We start from the raw sequence: 14,416 nt of genomic DNA on the forward strand, positions 1-14,416 counted from the left end.
AGTGCTTGCGTCATCTTCGTCTTATTTTCCTTTAAAACTGATTACTCCACCTCAAAATATTCCTGCAACTTTAGGTCTGCTTCCAGGGAGCAGGTGGGCCCCTTCGCTATGAAATAGAGAGCTCTATAAGTGTTTCTGAGCTCAAAAATTTTTCTTAGGTTAACTTGAGCTAGAGAACAAGAACAGTACCTGTTTTAGCAATATAACAGAAATTAATTCTGTCTGTTCATAGAGGAAAAACACAGTGTTGCCAGAAGAAATTATTTATACATCTTTAAATGACAGTGTTTTTCCATTCACCTTTTTTTGGAGCATTTCCTTCAAAAGACATTAAGCCCATACATTACTATTTAAAGAGCTTAATTCAACCCAGGCAATAATGACCCATAAATATTCATGATTTTGTTTAACATTAAAATAACATCTGTTTCAAAACATCTGCAATCTGTTTTCAATGCTTCGGTAACATTTAAATTAACTGTAACTAATACAATAAACCACTATTAGGGATAATGATAATGAAGGATGCCCTATTAAGAGACATGAACAACATGGAACTGAATGAAAAACAAAACAGGGGGTGGAGGGAATTAACCCAATGGTCAGGTACCAAAGCTCCTTGGAACTTAAATCCACCATTAAGGGAGGGTTTCCTGTGTGCAGGGCTATTGTTTAACCATCTCAGCTGCTGTGTCTCCACTCTGCTTGGTCTTGTTCAGATTTCCACTGCCAGAGCAGTAATTTATGGTGGAAGCAGTTTGACTACTTGTAACGCCGGGGTGGAAGGGAGACTCACTCCCTCCAGCTGAGAGGGCCTGCAGTTTTTCTGAGCTGGGAGAGCAGCTCACAGTGTGCCCAGGGCTCTCCCAGCCAGATGTGCTTGACAAGCCTGCTGACCTCTCACCCTGCAGTGCCTTGTCCCCGTCCCCAGCGAGCGCTGATGGCCAGTGACTGCCCTCGTGTCTGTGCCATGCTCCAGGCCATGGGGTTAACCAAAATTGCTAACTTCCACCCAAAAGGGGCTATTGCTTTCTGCTGTGATTTCTCCCTGTGGCCAAGGCAGACGCCGTCACTGCACATCTGTACATCGTTGCAAGGGTGCAGGTGAAGGTCGGGCGTGTGGCGGTGCAGGGGAGGAAGGTTCTCATCCTCTGCCTTGGCTGGCACTTGGCACTCACTTCTCTGAGACCCACACAGACCTCATGGCCACAGACCCTGGCTGGAAAGTTTTACCTTCATGGAAAGCCTCAGTGGGTCACCAGTCATAAATTAAAAATTATATTTAAGGGGGTTTGCAGCTTGTTTAGTTTTTTTAAGCCAGCCTTTCTTCTTTACTTCTCCCACACCCTGACAAAAATCCAGGAGGTGTTTCCAATATCCTGGACATAATGCAAAAGGCAAAGGAATACAGCAGCTGGTTTTGCTCTAATCTGATTATTTCTTTAGAAATAAATTTATGTTAAAACACGTTTTTTCAGTCAAAACAAAGCCAGGCCTTGCTGCACATCTGTACAACCTTGATGCAGTAAGAGCAGCTGTTTACATTCTCAGAGTGACATATTTTTACACCAAAATGCCCAGGCAATCTGAAAAGACCATTGCATAGGTACAAACAGCTCCAGGAAAGCCCTGGAGGCTGTTCATCCTCTCTGGCCCGAGCACTGCACCCTTGGCACACACCCTACATCCTGGCTATGCTCCCAGCCCCTGGCACCAGCTGGACCAGGTCCTGGCTGGCCACCACGGAGCCGTGCCTCTGTGCCTTTCCAGCAGTGGCAGTAGCCCGTGGAAAGCAGAGCATAAATCCAAACCATTTAAAGTGTGATTAAGACTTCCCCTGATTACTGCTCTGCATGATATTGAATGCTTCGGCTGTTGGTGATTTATTGAAGTAATATATAATATGCTGCATTCAGTTAACAGTCCCCATCAAGAACAATCTAGCTGAATAAAAAAAAAAAGAGTCAGAGAGCAGAGAGAGTGTGCTTTAAGAGGAAATCTCCCTGGATTTAAAGGAAATTGAAATATGCGCATGGTAATCTGTGTCCAAAGCTTTTAGCACTTTAAAAAGTGCCAGTTGCTAATACCACTGGCTAAAATCAGCATTTCTTCAATCACTAATGGTCCCAGGGCCATCCTCACCCACTCTTTCCCTCCACCACCACTAACTGGCTCCTTCACATGCACTGCTTTTGCTTTTTGGGGTTTTTTCAGTTTTATTCCAGAGTGAAGTTTCAGGTTCTGTAGCAAAGGGAAAGCTGTGCCACTGTTTTTTGTACCACCACCAGCACCAAATCAGGGAAAACGGGGTAAAGCTGGAGGTAACTGTAGTCTGAAAGGAATTAAACTGGCTATCATTAAAAGGGATGGGGGGAAAGGAAAAAATAGTAGTATAAGCACTCAGTATAGTTACAGTGCATTAAATACTTCAGCTTTAATGCAGAAGTAGCTATTAGTTATGCAGGGAAGAGGTTTATTTATTTTCATGTATGGTACTTAATGTATTACTGCTCCTTTAGGATTTAATTCAATGAGATACCTCCACAGTGGGCTAATTTTAAGGTGTCATCTTCAATTAACACTGATCTCAAACATAAGCCTTCCAAAATAAGGTGGCTGGCTTAGAAATTATAAGATTATTTTTAAAAGGGTTTTATTTTCTTTTGAGGACCCATGTCTCCAAGTTGTTGTGCGCTTTGTTTTTTCCCCCCTTGAAGGCACAAACTTTGGAAATTTCTCTTTAAAACCAGCAAGAATGAAAGCAGATACTCTCACAAAAGCACTCTTACTCTGCAGCCTGGGGCTTCACAAAACCCAGATGTAATTCCCAGAAATCATAGGCTTTTCAGTGCACTACTCAAACTTCAGCAAAAAAAAAAGATGACACCTGAAAACACACATGGGGTTGGCTTTGGTTTCCCTTCTTCAGTTTCTAAAACTGATTAAATAGGCCCAGCACCCACCCTGATACTGGCAATAAGGACTGTGCTTCAGCTCTGATGTTCTTCACAGAAGTTGCAGAGTTGTTTTTGTGCACTGCAGCACAGAGCTGACTCACAGTCAGTGTGTGATGGACATCAGTGCCCATGTGCATTTCCCTCTCAGAGAATTAATGGTTCAGGTGACAAAAAACCATTCTTGGCATTGCCCTGGCTTGAGAGGCAAAGAGTGAGATTTCAGCTCATGTCTTTAGCTGTTCTTCATTCTGGATGCCAGAGAGACATCTTCCATGGCCACCGCCAGGAGACACAGTCACTGGAATAGGGCTCCTTCCCTCTTGTTAGCTGAGAACTCAAACACACAGAGTTTGGCTGTTGAGCTCTGACATCTCTAAAGTACACCCTGACAAACAATTCCCTTTTTTTCCTGCAGTAAATGTAGGTGCATTTTGATGGGAGGAGCAAAAGTGCAGCCCTGACCTGAGGGCAGGCTCATGCCAACTGTTGAGTTCCTGCTTCAAGACCCTGGAGCCCTAGAGCTTCTCTGGAAAATGTCTGCAGGAATATTTTAGCTTGAGCATCATATTTTCCCTTAATCTCATTCTAACCAATGTCATCATCATTTTAGCTTGAAACTTTCCAAATTTAACTCGGCCCAAGGCACGGACTGTTGAAAGCCTGGTGAAGTTGTAGACTCCCAGGTCTCCAAATGGGAAGACTCAAGGCAGCCTTGCAGAGAGGTAGAGGTCCCAGCTCTGCTGATGAGCTGAAACATTATGTGGCCCCTGAAACCCAGAAAAGTATCATCAGCCCAGAGCCTGGGCATTACAAACCTCAAAAATGCAGTAGCAAATATATTGCTATTTCTCAGCCCAATAAAGCAAAAAATGCATATGCAATAAATTGCCTTTTTTTTGTTGGTTTTTTTTCACAGTTTGATTATCCGTCATGATAAGGCATTACTTAAAGCAGTGGTGACACTGTCTAATCATTCTTGTGAAATATAGACTTCTCTCTGCACTTCAGACAGAGCCGACATTAATACACATTTATGCAAAGCAGAGCTGGAGCTGTCAGGGGCTAATCTTTACAAGTATGATAAATGATGTTTATTTTCAGTGATGGAACGAAACACCCGGGCTGACAATAATTGTAATAAAAAGGACAGATCAACTTCTATAAAGTGATTGAATTACCAGTCTATTGCATTAATGCCTGATCTTGGCTCTGTCATAAACCTGCTTTAGGTTACCAACGACTGCACATTAGGAAACATCCACCTTCAAATCCACACCCTGCCCTTGACCTGTGGCAATGCAGGAGAATCACTGCTGGATGCAGGGTCTGGCCACATTTGTTTGCAGTAAAGTAATTTTTCTTCCTCTTAGGCCAAAAAAGCAGCAACCTGTGTCTCTGAAGCCTTGCTAAAGAGTTTCAAAACCTCAGCAGCTGCACATGCCTCCTCCACACACACACTCTGCCTGAGCGCCCACATGCCAGTATTGAATTTAGTGCCTGCAGTGCAGGTCAGATGTACCAGCAACCACAGGGACCAACATATTGAGTGTGGACTACCAGAGTCCCCTCAAAGCAAAGAAATGGAAAGAGGTCAACCTTCCCCACCTTCCTGGGCACATGGATGCTATCACTAGATTTTCTGTGATTGCCCTGGATGTGATGTGAAAGAAAAATAAAAGGAGCTTGAATTCCTGTCACCCATGGGATGACCAAAACCTCTCATGAATAACTGGGTCAATTAATTGCTTTGTAATTAACTCCATCATAGGAAGTAAAAACAGCTTCAGTTTATAGAATGGGACAGATGCTGTAGGAAAAAGAAGAGACAAATAGAATAACAACGTACAGTTATATCTGTGTATGTATAAAAACATTCATGCATCTACTGCCCTGGATTTCCCTCCAGCCAGGATTTCTGACATAAGACTAAAAACTGAACTGGAAAGGTGAAATTTGGGGTTGTCGACAATCCCTTACAAAACAATATTCTGGAAAGACTTCCTTTCAGGTCAACTGGAGTATTTGTTTGCATTTTTTGACTTTTTTTTTCCAGTCCCTTATGTTTACATTTAATGTATATTTCATATTTTGAGGACTCCATGTTTCTATTCCAGTCCAGATTTGTATCGTATTTTTCTGTTTTGTAATTCATTTTGCATTATTTCATGTAAGAATTTGTACACTGGTATACATTAATGCACAGTGGTGCCAAAGAGAAGGCATTTGAGACTCAAAACTTGAAATGTGCCATTCTGACAGCTGACTGCTGACTGCTCTGAATTTATTGAAATGAGTTATTCTGGGTTTTTTACCCCCTAAACTTAAGTTTGTCCAAATTGACACACTCCCATGGGGATGGCGCGGCTGTAGCAGAGCAGCATTTTCTGACAGCAGACACTAAGCAGGAAACTTCCAACCTTTCTCAGCTGCGTGTATTTGTCAGGGTATGAGCGAGTGTGCTGTGCCCCAGGGCAAGACCCCACGGGACTGGGAGCTCAGAGCACAGCTGGGCAGCCAGAGCACAGAGCACAGCCCAGACGATGCTTCCAGCAGCCCTGGCTGCCCCAGCTGATGCTGGAAGGGTGGTGATATTCCTGAAGGTCCCAACAAAGAGGGTTGTGATTTTGAAACAATATCCAAAAAAAAAGTAAATAGAGCTGATCTAGAGAGTTTGCTGACTTTATTGAAGACCGTCTCCTGTATGAAATTTTTCACTAAATAAACTTAATTTCAGCTGGATCTATTCCTAGCATTGCTGTCACAAGGTCTCAGCCTCTGTAGACGTACCTGCAGTCAGGAATGTGACAATCCAACGTGCAGTGTGGCTTCTGTGTGCACACCTGGGAACATCTGGGAAGCCAGCTAGTATGGCAGGTTCCTGGGAGGGTCCCTCACCCATGGGGAGAGAGGAGCAAGGTGGGTAGCAGGACTTACTCATTCAGCTGGGGCCACGCAGGGGCTCAAGGCTGGAGATGATTCTGAACAGCGGATTGGGACAACACACATGAGTGCAGATATTCCCTGTCCTGCACTGCAAAGGGCAGTCAAAGCTGATACTGAGTATCAGTGCCTTTTTCTCCTCCCGCTTCCCACTCTGAATATTGAGATCTTCTAAATACTCCACTGTTTTAACTATTTAAAGGGGGTTATGTGCACTGAATGTGCATCTCATAAAGAGGGCAGGAAACTCTAAATTACATCATACCTCAATTTTACATGTCACATAACACTCTATATTCTACAGGGTGAACTATTGTCAGAGTGGAAGTCAACCGCATTGACAGCTAAAGATTTTTTTTTCCCCAGACAGCAGTGAGAAAAGATTCAACACAAAGTCCTGACCATTCAGCACTGCCTGGGTCTGCACTTTGATGTCAGAAATGCTTGAGGGCTGAGTCAGAACAGCTTTAGCTGCTTCTGTCATGTCCCACACATCAAAAAGACATGTAGGGGTTTGTTGCCCCATCATCCAATAATGTCAGCAAGACACTGGAACCCCCAAGTATTGCTGACCCCAAATGTGCTGGAACTCATGAACCAGCTATGAAAAGTGCACATTTTAGCTAAAAGAAAGAAAAAAGCATTTATTTTTAAAGTCATGTGTTTTGAGATTTTCCTCTATCTGGCCTTAGCTCAGTATTTCTGAGTGCACTGTGGAGAGCAGAGACAGACAAGGGGGCAGGAGCAGCCAGGCAAAGCTCCACAGCTTTGCCCAAAACAGCCTGACCCACCCACATTCCAAGAGTTACTGGTCCAAACAGACTTGGGTGAATTTTGCCTGGGAGAAGGAGGAAGGTCTTGCATGAGCTGCTCCCCCAGCAGTGATGCAACAGCCCTGGAACAGAGATTCATAGGATCATAGATTATGGTGAGTTAGAAGGGATACATCAGGATCATTTAGTCCAATTCCTAGCCCTGCACAAGACATCCCAAGATTTCCACCATGGGCCTGAGAGCACTGTCCAAGCACTCATTGAACTCAGACAGGCTTGGTGCTGTGGCAACTTCCTGGGGAGCCTGTTCCAGTACCCAAACCCCCTCTGGGTGAAGAGCCCTTTCCTACTATCCAGCCTAAACTTCCCCTGACTCACCTTTCTGCCATTCCCTTGATCAGGACATGACAAAACACGGAAAGCTCCTTCACTGGCACAGAGCACAAGAAGGGAATTTCACTGCAGCACAGAGCAACCGTGTGAGGCTGGGAGGGAGCAGGGCCAGGGCATCAGGGTGTGGGGGCACTTAGTCACAGGCACTGGGGGGGACGTGTGGGGCTTTTGCTGGGACTGCCAGAGCACAGAAAAAGGCTTTGACACTCGAGAGGGCCAAAAAGCAGCACCATCATAAAAACTGTGCAAACAGCAGGAACATTTCTTTAATAAGTCTCCAGACAGATAAATCACAGCTTAAGGAGAGATTGCGGTGGTATTTATTAGTCATTTGTGCATGATTTGCTCACTCCATTGGTAGTGGAATTTCTTTTTTGGGTATTTAATTTTCATCAGAAATGATTTGTGTGCTGCACAGCAGTTCATACCGACACCACTGCCCTGCACAGGTACCTGTAACCAGCCACCTACAGACAGCTCCAGCCTCCAAGAAAAGTGCTGACAGTGACCTCCTAAAGGAGATGCCCCAGTGGTTAAATGCATCAGCTTTCACATGTACCTTTCTTATTTTTCAGAGCTCTTAGGCTTCCTTGCATGGCTGAGCTATACCCACCAGGTAGCACACACTCCTTGGAGCTGGGTTCCCTATTTCCAGCCATTTCCACATCCCAGTTTCACACTGGAAACATGCTGGGTGGTAATGGGTGACAAGGCACAGAATGAGAGAGTTAAAGGCTGGTGTAAGAAAGACAGAAATCATCAAACACAAACAAATTACTTTCTAGAAGACTGAGTTAAATGCCACTGCAGTTTGTACCTGCTGTTAGTCCAAGGGGTTAAGTCAAAGCTGAACTTTCTTCCTGTATGTAACATCCAGCAATAAAACAGCGTCAGGACTAAAGTGACGGTGCAGAAGCTCTAGAGCTGTTTTTGCTGTACAGGACAGATCTTGCTATTTGATGGTTTTCCAGAGCAAATATTCACAGGTTTTTGAGAAGTAATTAGCTGTCTGTCAGAGACACTCATTGTGGGACCTGATGATTGTTGGTTTGGCTGCATATATTGATGGGCAATTTTTACATTCCTACTAGCAAGAGGTAGCAAAGCAAGACCTTGCATGGTTGCCAGAAGTTTTCGAGCTCTCCAGGACTAGCAACAGCAAAGACTACTTGGAATAGTTTAACTTCCTCACAAGCTAAAAATTATCTCTATTTCTTGTTTTTCTGATAGTTCAAGACACATTCACTCCTTTCCTCAAAGCCACATTTCTCAGAAGCAGCTGTTAACCAAAAGGTTTGGACTTTGGAAGGCATTAATTGAGAAGTATGAGGAACCCCAGAGTAAGGCTCTGCCCTCATGTAAAATCCACTTTTAACCTTATTCAGTCACACACAGAAATTCAGTCCCCAGTCTACTCCCTGCCCAAGCCCTTGAACTTGCAAGAAAGACTAGCAGATGTTCATTAGTGCATTGGTAACTGGAGAATTGGAGGCACTTGTCAACTCTGTGTGTGATGAATAAATGCTGGAAATTTTCTGCTGGGGAATAGTACTGGTTTGGGGCCAACTGGATGCACTCAAAAAAAGTGCGTGAGGGGCAGGGCAATTATGACCAGCAGTTCCACTTTGTTGCTCCTGTTATTCATTTCAATTCCAAGTGTTAGCTGCCAAACACCCGAGGGTATCTACCCCCTACCTAAACTTTAGAAATAGCAAATATTTGGGTGAGATTAATGATCTTTTCGAGGTTTAATAAAGATTTGGCTGCTCGTGGATATGTGTATAGTGTTCTCCTGCTCCCTGGCACCATAAGAGCCTAGACATCACAGTGACCCCCCAGAGCAAGAGCCAAGGAGAGCAAAGCTCACACGGGAGCACTGCAAGCACCCATGTCACACAAGGTCATAAAATGCTTTCCAAACCTGTCTTCAAGCTTGCATTTACCTGGCAAGTCCAGGATATTTTCCTCCCCTGCAAATACCCCTCCAGATCCTGTGCACACCTCCAAAATCCAGCAAATATCTCCCACCCCTGGGTGGCTGTCACTCACACCAAGTAGTCCCTTTTAAAAGGAAATAGTTACTTTCCTCTGCATTGAACTACACTGCATATTTCCCAGGCTGGGCTGGGACTGCAAACAAGATAACACTGCAAAGAAAACTTCTGAACTGCACAAGAAAACAAAGGCTTAGTAGCAGAGAAACTGCTTCACTTTGAAAAACTCAAATACTTAAACACTTCTTGGTAAAGTAATTCAAAAATGCAACACTGGCCTGAGAGGAGAAAAGCCAGTGCTTCTCCCCAGGCAGCTGTGTGAGCCAGAGCTCTGTCTGTATGTGGGAGTGAGTAGCTCTGCTCAGTCTGCTAGCAGAAAAACAACAGAAAGTGATCTGCTGGAAGCTGTCTCCACACACAGGCACGCGGACACACAGGCACGCACACACAGAGCTTTGATATGTGGCTCTGACTCAATTACAACTGGCAAACACAAGGGCTAGATATGCCTGAGAACGATGCTTGACAAAACTATATCCCACAAAAGAGAACTTGGTTTCCCAGAGTAAAATAAAGCAGATAGTGGCCACATCTGGATTTCTTCTCACTCTCACATCACTCTGCATTTCCTGCTTAGAACTGGGATCTCCCCAAGAGAGGCTTTTCTTGTGGTATTTCTAGCTGGGACTGGATGCACCACAAATCTCCTGAGAAGGTCTTTCCTTCCAAGATTCATGAGCTGGAGGCCCACGAAGCACAGATAGTTCAGGGAAGTGATTGACTGTGTGGATGCTTTCCAAGCTCTCAGCCTTTTGGGGGGTCCAGTAGCACTCACAGTGACAGGGGGTCCCCTCTCACCCCCTTCCCATAGCATGGACACTTGACATCACAACTGTCTGGAAAGCTCCTCACTCCAAAACATCACAAGGGAGACAAGAAGTCTCAGTGGGTCTGCCAAGCAGACAGGGCTTGGGGCTGCCTGGCTGCTTCAGGCCCTGCAGCAGGAACTCAAAGCAGCTGGTAATACACCAAGAGCAGAGGACACCACCAAATCACCCACCTGCTGGTTTCCATTGCCAGGGGACACCAGCTTTGCTCTGTGCTGGGAGGTGAGCAAAGTCCAGTGGGAGCCTCAGACCTTCCTTTGCAGGAAAAAAATCCTCAGGTCAACACGAGCTCTTCAATCCAGTCAATTGTGGTCCAATCCACCTCCATAGCACACATACCCCACTCTGCTGGCCTCTGGGTTTTCTGAAAAGGTGAAGAAAAAGCACTTTCAACAGTGTTTAGTTGATTGTGGGATACTTAGATCTCAGTTCCCTACTCATAAAAACAAGAGGGAGAGAGAAGCAGCAGCATTTCCCAGCTTCCTGTGGATCTTATGAAGATTAATGCATTAAAAAACAAAGTGTGTCAAGATTGTCCATAGGAAAAGCAAGTTAGGTCGTGTAGCACCGAGGAGGAGTGTATTTCAACACAAGGCTTGTTTATTTCATGTTGTTACTGTCCAAGGGAGGTTTGAAGGTTCAAATTAAAGCAGAACAAATGCAACTCTCTCTGTGCTCCAGAGGGGACTGCACAGTGTGTGGGTATCTAGGAATGCTCTCAGGAAGAGGAGGTTTGGAAACTATTGTGAAAACTGTGCTCAAGAAGAAGCAAAACCTACTGAATTCCCCAAGGAGACTTCACCACTCAGAACCACTCAGAGTTCTCCTTGTGGACAGGGTCTGGTGGTTTCAGACTTCTCTGCTCTTTGACCCAAATGCAAAGACTGGAGCCGCATAGTCTGAAAGGGCTCAGCCACCAGGTGTCAGATGTGTCCCTCCTCTGCCTTGGTCTGTTGTGGCTTCAGGGTAGCTCACACTGAACCCCCCAAACCCAGCAGGCACCTCCTGGCACAAACCTCCTGCAGAGTTAGGGTTAGAGACCCCTTTGTACTGTAACCCCACTCCTCAAGCACACAGCCCCCCTTCCTTCCACTTGATGAACCTCCAAACCTGAAGGCTTGCATGTCTGCCTGTCCTAGAGGAAATCTCACTCTCACAGTGTGTTTTGGCACAGTATGCACTGCCCAGGGTCACATCACATGGGGACTGTGGTTTTGTATTTTAGCACAGGACAGTGAGGCTTCCAGGACCTCTCCTTTTCACACGAGGCAGCCACTATTCCAGAAGTGTGGAGCCAGCTGGGAGCTGAATGCCCTCCAGTTCAATCTGCAGCACCATGCTACATGTTTATTTTCCTTCTGCACTCATGAGATACACATTCCTGAAAGAGGACATTTCTCTCCAGGCAAGTTAACACTCTATGTTTGGGCCTCCTTCAACTGACCAAAAAAAAGCACCAAAAATTCATGTCCACCATTTCTCAGGCTCTATTAGGAAATGTTTACCATTATCATGAGCCTGTCTGAAGAAAAGTGAGCTATTTCTATTTAAGCAGTGTGACAGGCTGGGGTGATGCTGGACCTGCATGTGCTAGGTGAAATCAGCATGAATGCTTCCCCTGCTCCTCTCTTTCTTTTACTAGATACCACCCATTTCAAACCATATTCCCCAAAATCAATCAGTAAAAGGTCATAAAATATCCACAGATGTCAAAAAAGAGTGCCACCAGTGCCTGGCACACAGTGGCTGGTGATGAGCAGGACACAGTGTTTGCTGGGTGGCACCTGTGCCCTGCTCAGAACCCTGGCCACCCCCCACCTCTTCCCCAGCCCTCTGCAGTGACACCTCTCTTACCTTTGGGTCTGCTGGAGTCTTGGCTAAAACAGAGGTCTTCAGTTTTATATAACCCTCCCTCTTTCTTGCTGAGCTGAGAAACTGGAGGATTTTCAGCCAAGCTCTTCTCTACCACCTAGTGGGAAACAGAATTTTTCCTGTCATGCTGAGCAGAGCAGAGCAGGATCTCTGGTGTGATCCCGAGCAAGCCCTTTGCAGCCCATGTCCACTGAGGATATCCCAGGGGCCCCAAAGGCCAGGGCAGCCCCAGAAATGGTTTCTTTCCTGACTCTCAGCAGCACCCTGGCTTAGGGGCAAGAAAGACTTGTTGGGAGAAGTTGTCCCCTCCACAATTACAAACTGTCCAAGCCTATTTTCCAGTTGATCACCAATAAAAAGGGCACCTAAATTTGCATCTCAGTGCCTCTCAGTGCAGCACCCACATACACATAAAGCTGAATTTCCCCTTTGTGCTTTCCTGCCTCCATCCACCCCAGATGAGGTTTGTGCATGACCCACAAGGCCCCTGCAGAGCTGTGCTGGACCCCACAGCACCTGAGCGCCAGCTGCCGGTGTCCGGCCCCGTGGCAATGCTCGCAGGAGTGGGGCTCTGGCCAAACTCCAGCACAGGTAATTGCAGCCTGTGCACTCAAATTCCCCCTGCAGATGCAGCCGCCTTCATTTCCTGTCCTGAGCTGTGGGGTAGTGTTGCAGCGTGTTGCTAAACAGCTGCCACGCGCTACCCAGAGGCGCTTGTGCTTCGGCAGTGGGTGGGTTTGGCACGCTCAAGGATGCTGAGAGAGCAGCAACAAGGGCACTGGCTTAGGCTGCTGCTTGCCTCTCCACCTCCCCAGCATGGCTTAGGCACTGCTGGCTCTTTCTGCTCTTTCTCACGGGGCTGAAATCTGGACAACATCTTCCCCTTTTCTGGTAAGCAAGCGCCCATGGGGAAAGCTCGGCTTTCTTCCAGCAGCTGCCGGATGGGAGGAGGCAAAGGGTTAATTCCACCAGTGAGGGAGGGTTCTACTGGCAAACTGGAGACCCCTGTGAGTTTTATGGGGAGGGCTCATGGGGGCGGAGGGACACGGCAGGGGGAAGAGAATTTGCTTTATGGCTTTGACAGGAACTCCCATCATGGTATAATTATGGAAGCGAGAAGTCTGTGTGTAATGAAGACCATATGCCGTGTTAAAACACACATGCACAAATATTAGGCTCCCGTGAGGCCTGTGGGGGAGCTGGGGAGGGGATTAGGAAGGGGTGGGGGACCCAGCCCTCCCCTGAGTTCTCCTTACAAATCCTCCAGCCCAGCCACAGCCAGGGCAGTGGGGATGTGGAGCAGCTAAGGAGTCCAAACACGGCTTGTTTGGGGTAAGAAACATCCGGTTTAAATAGCATTGGGTGGAAGGAAGAACCTCAGTGCCAAAAAAACAGGGTTTCTCCCTACATTGCTTCAGACAGCCTGAGAGCAAGGTTTCCTTCAGCAATAATTTTTCTCCAGCTCCTGCTATGATTTTTCCCTTTCCTTTCAAACTATGCCCTCACTGCTCTTCCCTCAGTGGAAAACATCTGCACACAGCTGCCTGTGGAGGCGACCAGCCCTCCTCCTCGCCTGATCCAGCTGTGCTGGCGGAGCAGCGGGAGCCACACAGCATCCCCAAGCAGCTCCTGGGCTGGGGAAGATGACTTCAGCAAGTACCAAGGCCACCCAGCTGCTGTTTGAAGTCCCCGTGCCATCCTCTCCATCGCCCTGCCTGCGCTTTACAATGTGCAGCTTTCTTGGCTGTGGCATATTAATCTTTCCTTTCCTGATCTCACATGTCTTCTGCTTCACATCTCCCACTCGCTGTCTTTATGGGTCCTTTTGGCTTTCTGAGGTTCTTTCTTCCTTTGCTGGTGACACGTTTCCAAGATTACTTTGCTGCTCACTTTCTGCATCGGTCACCCTGCAGGTCCCTGTGACTCTCATGCCCAGCAGCACACACTCACCTCAGCACGCCCAAGTACCCACCACACCCCCCAGGGAGTCATTCTCCATGTTAACCTTCACAGGGATGGACAGAAGCTGTCCTTCACGAGTCTTAAATCCACCTACTATGTCCATCCCCCCCCACTCTTGTCCATTCTTCTCCCTGCTGATGGGACAGACTCTGGCCTGGAGCAGATGATCCTGGTTTTCTCTACTCTGGATCACTTTCTCCTTGCTGGTGGTGGCTTAACTGGGAGTCCCTGGCAGCCAGCCTAGTTTGCTCTTCCAACTATTTTGCCAGCAAAACAGGAGCTGTTGTTGCTGTGTAGCAGGGCTGGAGGTGAGAGCTGTGCAGGAGGTGCTGTGGGCAGCGATGCTGCTCTCCTTGCCAAGCAGCATCAAGGGTGTCCAGCTGCAGGCTGGGATAAGCAGGGCAATGCAAGGCTATGGGAAAGCAAAACTGATTAGCTCAACATAAGCTCTCCTTGCACCAAAGGAGGGAAAAACACATCCCTTTGCATCTCTGGTAGAAAAGAGAGGTGACAGGAAAAATTCCATTCCCTGTGGAAGAAATACCAAGTGCAGCAGAGGATTATTTCAACTAGTTTCACTGGGACTGGCAACATGCAGGAGAAGAGAGCCCATAATTTGTAATTTTTTTAATCTTTCA

Source organism: Passer montanus, unplaced genomic scaffold, assembly GCF_014805655.1.
Source record: "Passer montanus isolate IOZ18808 unplaced genomic scaffold, ASM1480565v1 scaffold1, whole genome shotgun sequence".
Taxonomy (NCBI): Eukaryota; Metazoa; Chordata; class Aves; order Passeriformes; family Passeridae; genus Passer; species Passer montanus.